This window comes from Microtus oregoni, unplaced genomic scaffold, assembly GCF_018167655.1.
Source record: "Microtus oregoni isolate MIOR12 unplaced genomic scaffold, Mior012 000015F_ref0000493, whole genome shotgun sequence".
In the NCBI taxonomy this organism is placed as follows: Eukaryota; Metazoa; Chordata; class Mammalia; order Rodentia; family Cricetidae; genus Microtus; species Microtus oregoni.
The window spans coordinates 12,752,803-12,763,010 of record NW_024543074.1 but is presented as its reverse complement, the minus strand read 5'-3'; positions in this window follow the sequence as shown (position 1 = coordinate 12,763,010).

Here is a 10,208-nt window from a genome sequence, read left to right as displayed (position 1 = left end):
CATGATCTTCCTGGGTTAGTTTGTGTGTGCCACAGACATGCAGGAGCCTGAGGAGGCCAGAAGAGGGTATGGGGTGCCCTGGGCCTGGAGTTATAGGTGGTTGGGAGTCACGTGTCTGAGGGTACTGGGAACAGAACCCTGGGTCCTGCTAGAGAGAGAGAGAGAGAGAGAGAGAGAGAGAGAGAGAGAGAAAGCTGAGGAAATGGCTCAGTTAGTAAAGTACTTACTTCCCATGTGGGAGGGAGTGAGTTCTGATCCCCTGAACCCATTCAAAAAAAAATTTTTTTTTTTTGAGACGGGGTTTCTCTGTGTAACAGCCCTGGCTGTCCTGGAACTCCCTTTGTAGACCAGGCTGACCTCGAACTCACAGAGATCCACCTGCCTCTGCCTCCCAATCCTGGGACATCCACTTATTTTCTTTACATTTATTTATGTATACCCGTGCCTGTGTATGTGCCACAACACACGTGTGCAGGTCATAGGACAACTTTTGGAAGTCACTTCTCTCCTTTGGCCATGTGGGTCTCTGGGATAGAATCCAGGTCTTTGGTGCTTTAGCATCTTGCTAGCTCCAAAAGTCACCCTTCTAAAGTGCACACTCCGGGGAGGTTGATTTGGGGATGCTGTTTTGGTTTTGGAAGGGGGAACAGTGTCTCACTATGTTGCTCAGGGTGGCCTCAAACTCCTGAGCTCAGGCACTTCTCCTGCCTCAGCCTCCTGAGCAGCTGGGCTACAGGTGTATGACCTGAGCAGCTGGACTTTTCATTGGTTTTGACAAGTACTTTACTACTGAGCTATACCCCGTCCTTAAAGATTTTATTTAATCTTATTTCATGTGTATGGGTGTTCTACCTGCAAGTATGGCTGCACCCTATGTGTTTAGTACCAGTGAAGGCCAGAAGAGGGCGCCGAGTTTCTGAAGCTGGAGTTGTGAGTCATGTAGGTTTCAGGAATTGAACCCTGGTCCTCTGCAAGAGCAGCCAATGCTCTTAACCACTGAACCATCTACCTAGCCCCTGTGATTAACTGCTTGAGAAATTAGTGAACTATTTCCAAAATGGCTATACCACTTTGCCATCCACTCTGCACTTTCTGGTCATGCCTTGAGTGCTCTTCCTTGCTCCCCAATTCCTTTCTTGGAGATGTTGCCTTTGGTCATCACTTCACCTTCTTCATGGCCACCCTTCCTTCCAGTGTAGTTGTTAATATCCGTCATGCTATGCTCTCTCTACTTGCTTGTTTGTACCCCTCCCCACCACAATGCTATCTTTTTTTTAAATATTTATTTATTTATTTATTTATTTATTATGTATACAACACTCTCTGTGTGTGTATGCCTGCAGGCCAGAAGAGGGCCACAATGCTATCTTTATTTTGTTCATTGTTCTATTGTGGCTTATGAGACAGAGCTTGGTATACAGTATGTGCTCAATAAATACTCAATGACACAATTAAAGAAACTTAGGCCGCTATGTGGGGCACATAAAGTAGGCCATAGATTGGAGCACAGACAGGTGATCTGAGTTGTCATTTAGGCCCATCACAGGGTATTTTTCTACCTCTTAAATAGGCTAGAAGGGGCTAGAGATGTGGTTCATTGCTTGCCTACCGTGTGTGATGCTATGGATTTGGGCAAAGATTTTAAGGTGGCAGAGAAGAATACAAGTGCATATCGGCTTTATCTGTTTCTGTCTAAGACTGGCTGCTTCAGATAGTTGGCAGGAGCCTGGCAGCAAGAGCCACATAACCAGAAGGGTTGCTGGCCTTTCCTATGCCATGAACAAGAACAGAATGTCCCGGATATCTAGCAGTGCCCATTTATAACCCTGGACACCAGTCAGGAGCACTCCAGCCACAAGGACAGAAGAAAATGGACAGTTGGTCTTACAGGCTACCTGGGAAGAGCAGCTGAGGAGGCCAATCTGCAGAGCCTAAGGCCCCAGCCATATGTGTGCTGGGCTCTGGCACTCATGCCTTCTCCTTCATTCTTTTCTCTGTGTTGGTATCACTCTCTCTGCCCACAGATGAGCTTCTCAAGACAGGGAGTCTGGCTGTAGGCAGCTGAGGTTATGGGACTCAGCAGAGTGGCTGAGAGGGAAGGAGACAGCTCTCCCCCACCCCCAATTCCAGGGCAATGCTGCAATGGCCCTTGTTGTGGAATATTAGTTTAAAATGTGTTGCATTTGTTTATGGGCTGGAACATTTGTTTAATGATTGATGCAAAGATGGGTTTCATTCTTTTATGTTGCATTTGTTTAACTCTGTGAAGCTGTGTTTCTTTGCCTGTCTAAAACACCTGATTGGTCTAATAAAGAGCTGAATGGCCAGTAACTAGACAGGAGAAAGGATAGGTGGGGCTGGCAGGCCGAGAGAATAAATAGGAGAAGAGGGAGGAGTAAGAAAAGGAGAAAGAGAGGAGGACACTGGGGGCCAGCCACACAGCCAGCCACAGAGTAAGAAGTAAAAAAAGACATACAGAATAGAAAAAGATAAAAACCCAGAGGCAAAAGGTAGATGGGATAATTTAAGTTACAAAAAGCCGGCTAGAAACAAGCCAAGTTAAGGCTGGGCACTCAATGTAAGAATAAGTCTCTGTGTGTAGTAAGGAGTCCGCTTGTTGATTTCCCAGTCACCCAGCAGCTCAGACCCGAAATAATCACACAGAAACCATATTATCTAAATCACTGCTTGGCCCACTAGCTCTAGTTACTTATTTGCTAACTCTTAAATCTTAATTTAACCCATTTCCATTAATCTGTGCATTACCACGAGGTCGTAGCCTACCAGCAAAGTTTCGGCACATCTATCCCTGGCAGAGGCTCCATGGCTTCTCCTTGACCTTTCTTCTCCCAGCATTCCATTTAGTTTTCCCTGCCTACCTCCATTCTTTTGCCCTATCACAAGCCAAGATAGTTTCTTTATTAACCAATGGTATTCACAGCCTACAGAGGGGAATCCCGCATCATCTGTGTATTTATTTGGGAGCTGCGTGGCAAACCCCTGAAGAGTTTTTTAAAAAAAAAAACCTCTGTAGTCACATGACTGTATCCCTCCTACACCCTCACAAGCATCCCCTGCCATCACTGCTGTCTGGGATGGTTACAGTACAAAGTCAGACTTACCATGCTTTCCAAAGGCCTCCTAAGAGCCAGGTGCTCCACAGTATCACTGCCTTTAACACAGAAAGATGTACTGGTCAGAGGTGCATGGATTCCTACCCACTGAAGCCCAACTCAGATTAACCTAAGTCAAAAATGGAATGTATCTTTCTACATGAGTGAGAAAAACAAGAGTAGACTTCAGGCTTAGCAGACTTAAGTCTAGACGGCCTGTCATTCACTCTAGCACATAACCATATATTTCTATTGGCTCAGCTTTCAGGCACTGTCTCTCCATGCTAAAAGAAAGAGAGAATCAAGTCAGCTTAGGTCCAGACGGCCTCTAGAGCCCGCAGTTTCATGGGAAGAGGATGTCTCCTGCTCTCTGCATATAGAAGAAACCGTGTGAGGACTGCCTGGCCCCTGTGGGTTAGGCCAGGTCATCTATCCACCCTTGGGGAGAGAGGCTGGAAAACAGGGTGTGGTAGGACAGCCACCAGAGCAGGGAAGGGACAGACAGATGGCATGTGGCCATCTTTAGCTGGCATGACTGTTCTTCCATAGGCCTGGAGAGTTGTGGAGTGGAGACTTAGGTCACTTGCTAGGGTCATGGAGTTGGAGACACACCTGGCCTTCACTGCAGCTCCTTCCAGATCCTCACCTGGGTGTGCTTTGACCTCTAGTCCTTTGTTTCATTTTAAGGTGATATTTAAATTTGTGTAAATTTAAACTATTATCCTTTAAGGAGAGAAGGGCTTGTTTGGACTGTTGCTTTAAGAAGGAACAGCCACCCTCGGTGGGGGAGGCACGGTGGCGAGGGAGGCACAGGCCCGCAGGTACGCCTGTGTGAGGGTATAGAATCCCTGGAACTGGAGTTACAGACAGTTGTGAGCTGCCATGTGGGTGCTGGGAATTGAACCTGGGTCCTTTGGAAGAGCAGTCTGTGCTCTTAACCACTGAACCATCTCTCCAGCCCTGAAGTGATGGTTCTGTGGCCAAATGGCTGATGGAGTTCTCAGAAGTTGGATGGGATGGAAGGATTCTCTCCTCAGTCTTTAGAGGCGTGTGGCTCTGCTGGATCCCCCTCCACAGCTTCAGAACTGTGAATTGATGCCTGCTCTGTGGCCCTGTCCTGTTTGGATGGTTTGCTCTGAATGCCCGAGGAGAGAAGCGCACCTGTCTTTGTGTCTGAGGGAAGGCAGGCCAGCCTCAGTCTCCAGTCACAGCCCTGCCCGAAGGCCCACATAGCTGCCTTCCCCACAATGGGACCGCCCGTGCTCAGAGACACTCACCATGGAGTTAGAGAGGGAAATGACAAATTAGGTGAAAGTCTCTCCTTTGGAGTCACTTAACCCTTTCCCTCACACACCTGTATGCAGAATGTGGCGCTGGTAGGGTGTAAGAAGACATCTGACTCCCTGGTGGTGTCCCTGGCTAGGCAGGCTCCACCACAGAGGGCAACTCTTCGACCAGGTTCATCACACAGCCAGTCATGACGGGAGCTGACTTTGCTCCAGCTTTCTTAGCCTGGACTGCAAGGCTCACACACAGTAGCCCGAATGAGTGTTTATTGACTTAATGGATGATGGAAGGTTGTTTCGTTTTTCCTGATGTGCCAGTCCTGGCCCTCTCTACCTTAGGTCTAGAAAATTCTGTGAGAAAAGAAAATATAGGTCCAGGCAAAGACTTGGACACAGATGTTTACAGAAGGCCCTCCACAGGGGGATGAACAAATTATCCAGTCTATGGGCACAGTGGAACACTACGCATCAGCAAGAAGGACTGGTTTGCCTGACAGTAGGAATGAAGGCTGAAGCCTTGCAGAATTGAACAGGAGCCAGACACAAAGGAATATGCACCACGTGGGACCGTTTCCCTGGAGTTCTCCAGCATGCAAATTAGACTCCAATGACAGGAAGATCCGAGGCAGTCTCGGGATTTGGAGAGCAAGGCTGACCACAAAGGGACATGAGGGGACTCTTGAGGGTGATGGAAATACTCTGTTGTCAATGTAGTCATACATACGAGGCAAGACTTTCTTGTTTTGTTTTTGTTTTTCGAGACAGGGTTTCCCTGTGTATCTTTGGTTGTCCTGGAACTCACTCTGTAAACCAGGCTGGCCTTGAACTCACAGAGAGTCTCCTGCCTCTGCCTGCTGGGATTAAAGGTGTGCAACAACACGCCCGGCTGAGGCAATACTTTTGTCAAAACTCATCCAATTGATACTTCAATGAATGTGGTTCATTGAATGTGAAGTTTGTTTTTAAAAGGAAGAAGGGGCTAGGGAGATGGATCAGTCAGTCAGGACCCAAGTTATGATCCCCAGCACCCAAGAAAAAGGTGGGCATGGCAACCAACACACACCAGCAGTCCCACCCCGAAGGATGGAGGGCAGAGACGGGCAGATCTCTGGAGCTCATTAGTTATATAGCTAATCTGTGAACACCAAGTTCACTGAGAGACCCTACCTCAAAAAATAAACGGTGATGAGGAAGCCACATATACACACATGTATACACACATGTGTTTACACATAAACATATGTACATATATCACATACACATAATCTTTTTATTAAAAGGGGAAAAACCTGCTAAACCACAGACTATATATTCAATACAAACAGGATATGGCGGTGGAGGTCGACACTGATGATGGAGGGCACAGGTGTGTGGGTGGGGCCATACGACTGAATTTTTCCTTCATTCTGTTGTCAGCTTAAAGCTGGAGATGGGGCTCAGTTGGTGGAGTGCTTGCTCAGCATATACAAACCCCTGTCTACGTCTCCAACACCTCCCGGCAGAAAACATAAGCTGGGCTCACTGGTACACGCCTATAATCCCTGTGGTTGGAATGGGGAGCAAGAGAACCAGAAGTTCGAGATCACTGACCACACAGTGAGTTGAAGGCCAGTGTAGGATACAATGAGACTTTGTCTCAAAAACAAACATATATATATGTGTGTGTGTGTGTATATACACATGTGTGAATATATATATACCAGGATTTCTCTTTTGAGCCACCAACCAGCTCCCAAATCATGACACAGAGACTTATTATTACTTCTGAATGCTCAGCCTAGCTTAGGCTTGTGTCTGAATAGCTCTTTTAACTTAATCTGTTTTTCTTTATCTACCTTTTGCCTTGGGGCTTTTTACTTCTTTCCTTCTGTATATCTTACTTTCACTGTTTCTTGTGTCTGGCTGGAGGCTGCCTGGCTTCTGGCCCTGGGTGTGTACCCTGTCTCCTCACTCCTCATTCTTTTGTTCCTCTTCCCCCTCTCCAGCCTGGATTTCTTCTCCTATTCATTCTCTCTGCCCACCAGCCCTGCCTATCCTTTCTCCTGCCTAGCTATTGGCTGTTCAGCTTTTTATTAGATCCATCAGGTACCTTAGGCAGACAAGGTAAAACAGCAACACACCTTTACACAATCAAACAAATGCAGCGTAAACAAAAGTAACACACCTTTACACAGTTAGAGTATTATTCTGCAGCATAAACAAATGTAACACATCTCTGCCTAGTTAAAATACTATTCCACAACACACACACACACACACACACACACACACACACACATATTTCAAAAGGATGGGCATTTTGAAAGTTACTTGACAACTTATTTTGCCAACAAATGTGTATTAGGCTCCATTTCAAGGCAAGCTCTGGTTGGCACAGGGGATGGTGATGATGCAGGTGGCTCAGAAGGACCAACGTTGCATCAGAACTTGCCAAGTTCTCAAAGAGTCGGGGAGCTGAGATGGAAGGGACCTGCCAAAGCCAAGGAATATGCGCTTGGCTCCACCATGTTTCCAACCTTGTGCAAGGTATTTATTAAAAGTATTAAAAACAGCAGGGCGGTGTTGGTGCACACCTTTAATCCCAGCACTCAGGAGGCAGAGGGAGGCAGATCTCTGTGAGTTCGAGGTCAGCCTGGTCTACAGAGTGAGAGCCAGGATATCTAGGACTAAGGCTGTTACGCAAAGAAGCCCTGTTTCTAAACACACACACACACACACACACACACACACACACACAAAGGATTAAAATCATATAGTGGTGGTGCATGCTTTTAACCCCAGTAAATTTGAGGCCAGTCTGGTCTACAAAGTGAGTTCTAGGACAGCCAAGGCTGTTACACAGAGAAACCATGTCTCAAAAAAAATAAAATAAGATGAAAAAAAAAAATAAAGTATTAAAACCACCTGGACTACTCTTGGGATTACTGAGTCAGGAAGTGCCTCACTGGGTCTCCAACTCGGGCCTAGGTCAGAGTCACTGTCCAAAGCCAAAGACCTTTGAACCAGGAAGGAGTGTGAAAGGTCACTCGTCCATCCTCTGCCCTCCCTCCTCCCTCCTCCCAACAGGAACATCTCTCCATTATCACAGCCTCATACCCTTGCTGCCAGGCTCACACTCTTGAGCCTGTGCTCAGCCAGAATAGAGCCCTCCTTCTTCATCCCGCTTTCAGAGGGCAAAGGCTGAGGAGATGGCTCTGTAGAATCGGCTCGTGTGGATCCTTGGAGGGGACCAAGCTTCTGCTTCTTTGGCCTGAGGACTCCAGGCTCACCTAGAAAACCCCCAGGCTGGGAATGGTAAGGATAAAGGTAGGTGGAGAAGCTGGCTTTGTTTACTGGGGACAGAGAGAGCTAGGGCATCCTGTAGACTGCAGCAGCCATTTTGTTCTCATGAGTGACGCCCATTCATTCACAAAGACACGTGTTGACAGCGGAGAGACTGGGAGGGAAAGAGTGAGTCAGCCAGAAGTCACCTGACCCTGCCGAGTCAGCCCCTAAATCCTCTGTGAAGACCGGGTGAGGGCGCCTCAGATGACAGGTTTTGGCCTGGGAACAAGTATTCAGATTTTTCCACTAAATACCTCCCACCTTGAGTCTTGGGGATTGACTTTGGGACCTTGTGTATGTTAGCCAAGAATTCTAGCAGGGAGCTGCCCTTAGCCCAGGGTTTCATGTCTTTGATGTCCTTCAGTCCCACGGAAAAGGACAACTGCCCTTTATGCATATGTCAGAGACCAGATTTTAGAATCACAAGTTAGAACATCACCCAATGAAGAATTCCTGAGTGGATGTGACATCTTTCGAAGCCTTCCGTCTGTGTGCTTCCCTCAGTTACGACTTCAACCAAACAGGAAATATTTGGGAGAAAAGTGTGTCTACTCTGAACATATTCCGACTTTCCCCGTTACTCCCTACACAGTCCAGGATAATAAAGCCAGACATGGCACTACACGTTTGCAACGCCAGTGACAGGGAAGCCTTGTTAACCAATTAGCTTTAAGAGGTGGGACCAAGAAGTTATGGCCACCATGGGTATTCCTGCACAAATAAAGATAGCCAATGGTCCAGCATATATACCTAAGAAAATGAAACAGGTTTTTGCTTATTATAATATAAAGCATATTACAGGTATACCAAATAATCCTACAGGTCAGTCCATTATAGAAAGGTCAAATCAAACTATAAAGGATATGCTAAACAAACAGAAAGGGATGGAAAAATACCCCCAGAAATAGGTTGCATAATGCTTTATTAAGCTTGAATTTTCTTAACGCTAATGAGAAAGGAACAGCGGCAGCAGAGAGACATTGGATAATAGAAAAAATTTCTAAATTGAATCAACCAGTGTATTTCAAGGATGTGTTGACCTCACAATGGAAACCAGGAGATGTACTACACTGGGGAAGGGGATTCGCTCTTGTTTCCACAGGAAAAGAAAAACTATGGATACTATCACAATTAATAAGGATTCACTTTGAAAAAGAGAAACCTCTTGAGAAAGAGAAATGACAGCTCATCCACAATGGTGACCACCATACAGGTGGTAAGGAAACCATATAGGGTTGGGGCAGGGTTCTGTTCTTGTGTTTACAGAAAAATTCACATCTTTAAAAATTCAAGAGACCCTGGATGTTTGGATGCTGACAGAAGGAAAAATAACTATCCAATAAGGATCATTGAGAAAAAGGAATATGACTTATGAGGACAAGTAATCAAAGCATATACATTTAAATATGTATTTATATATTATTAAATATAAATATATATATAAAGCTGGGTTTGGAGTTGGACAATACCTCTGTACTTCTCGAAATCCAAGTGTGTTGTTAAAAGGAACATTCAGAGTTTCTGTCTCATGTCGGGAGCCATCTGGTATGGGACAGAAGGAAGACTTTAGGAAAAATTTTACTTTCTCCATGTCTATTTTGTCTATATCATATTCTTCATTGAATGTATGTCTATATGAATAATGTTTAAGTTTTCCATGGTGAACAATAGAATTTCCTACAGATCCTTTTCCTTTAGTAATCTCCAGGCAGAAGATGGGGCCCCACAACAACAACTCCGCCTGGTTGAGATGACATCATGATGCTGACAGTGCTGCTATAAGACCAGTTTTTGGGTACCAGCTGCTGACATGGTGCACCTTCTCATGACGTTCTGGCCAGAACTCCAAATAAGAACTTTGGAAAAAACCCTATCGACTGCTCGGAAATTATTTGTAACTATACTAGACAGTAATCTTGAAACTTAACCATCACTTTACTTTTGCAGGATCCCATAAAGAGAACATCACCCCCATGACAGCAGGAAGCAATTCTAGAGGATGACGTCCCCTCTCCCCAAAAAAGTTTGTCATCAGGGTTGGGAATAACGTTTAGGGGTTGTTGATTATTATTTGTATAAGGTAGAGGGTTGGGGTAGAAACTATTTAGGTTCATGAAAAAAAAGGGGGATCATAATAGTGGGCAATAGAGTGAATACTTGTGAGCTATTATTTATGGATAATTTACAATGGTATAGTTTTTGTATATTAATGCAAGTTCAAATTATATTTGTTATTTCTGTTTACAATATTTGTATACCTATGCAAAGTTATTCTGTCAGATTGTATACATGCATGATTCTACCTCTGTTTAACACATTTTGTATATTGATATAACTTGTAGGATATATTTTCACATTGCATTATATATTAGTCTTACCTCTGATCAAGATACTTATACATCGTTTACATTTTGAGATCATTGTCCTCATTTGCTGCACATTTGTTTACAGATTATTTGATATTCTGACATGAAGTCTTAGTGTT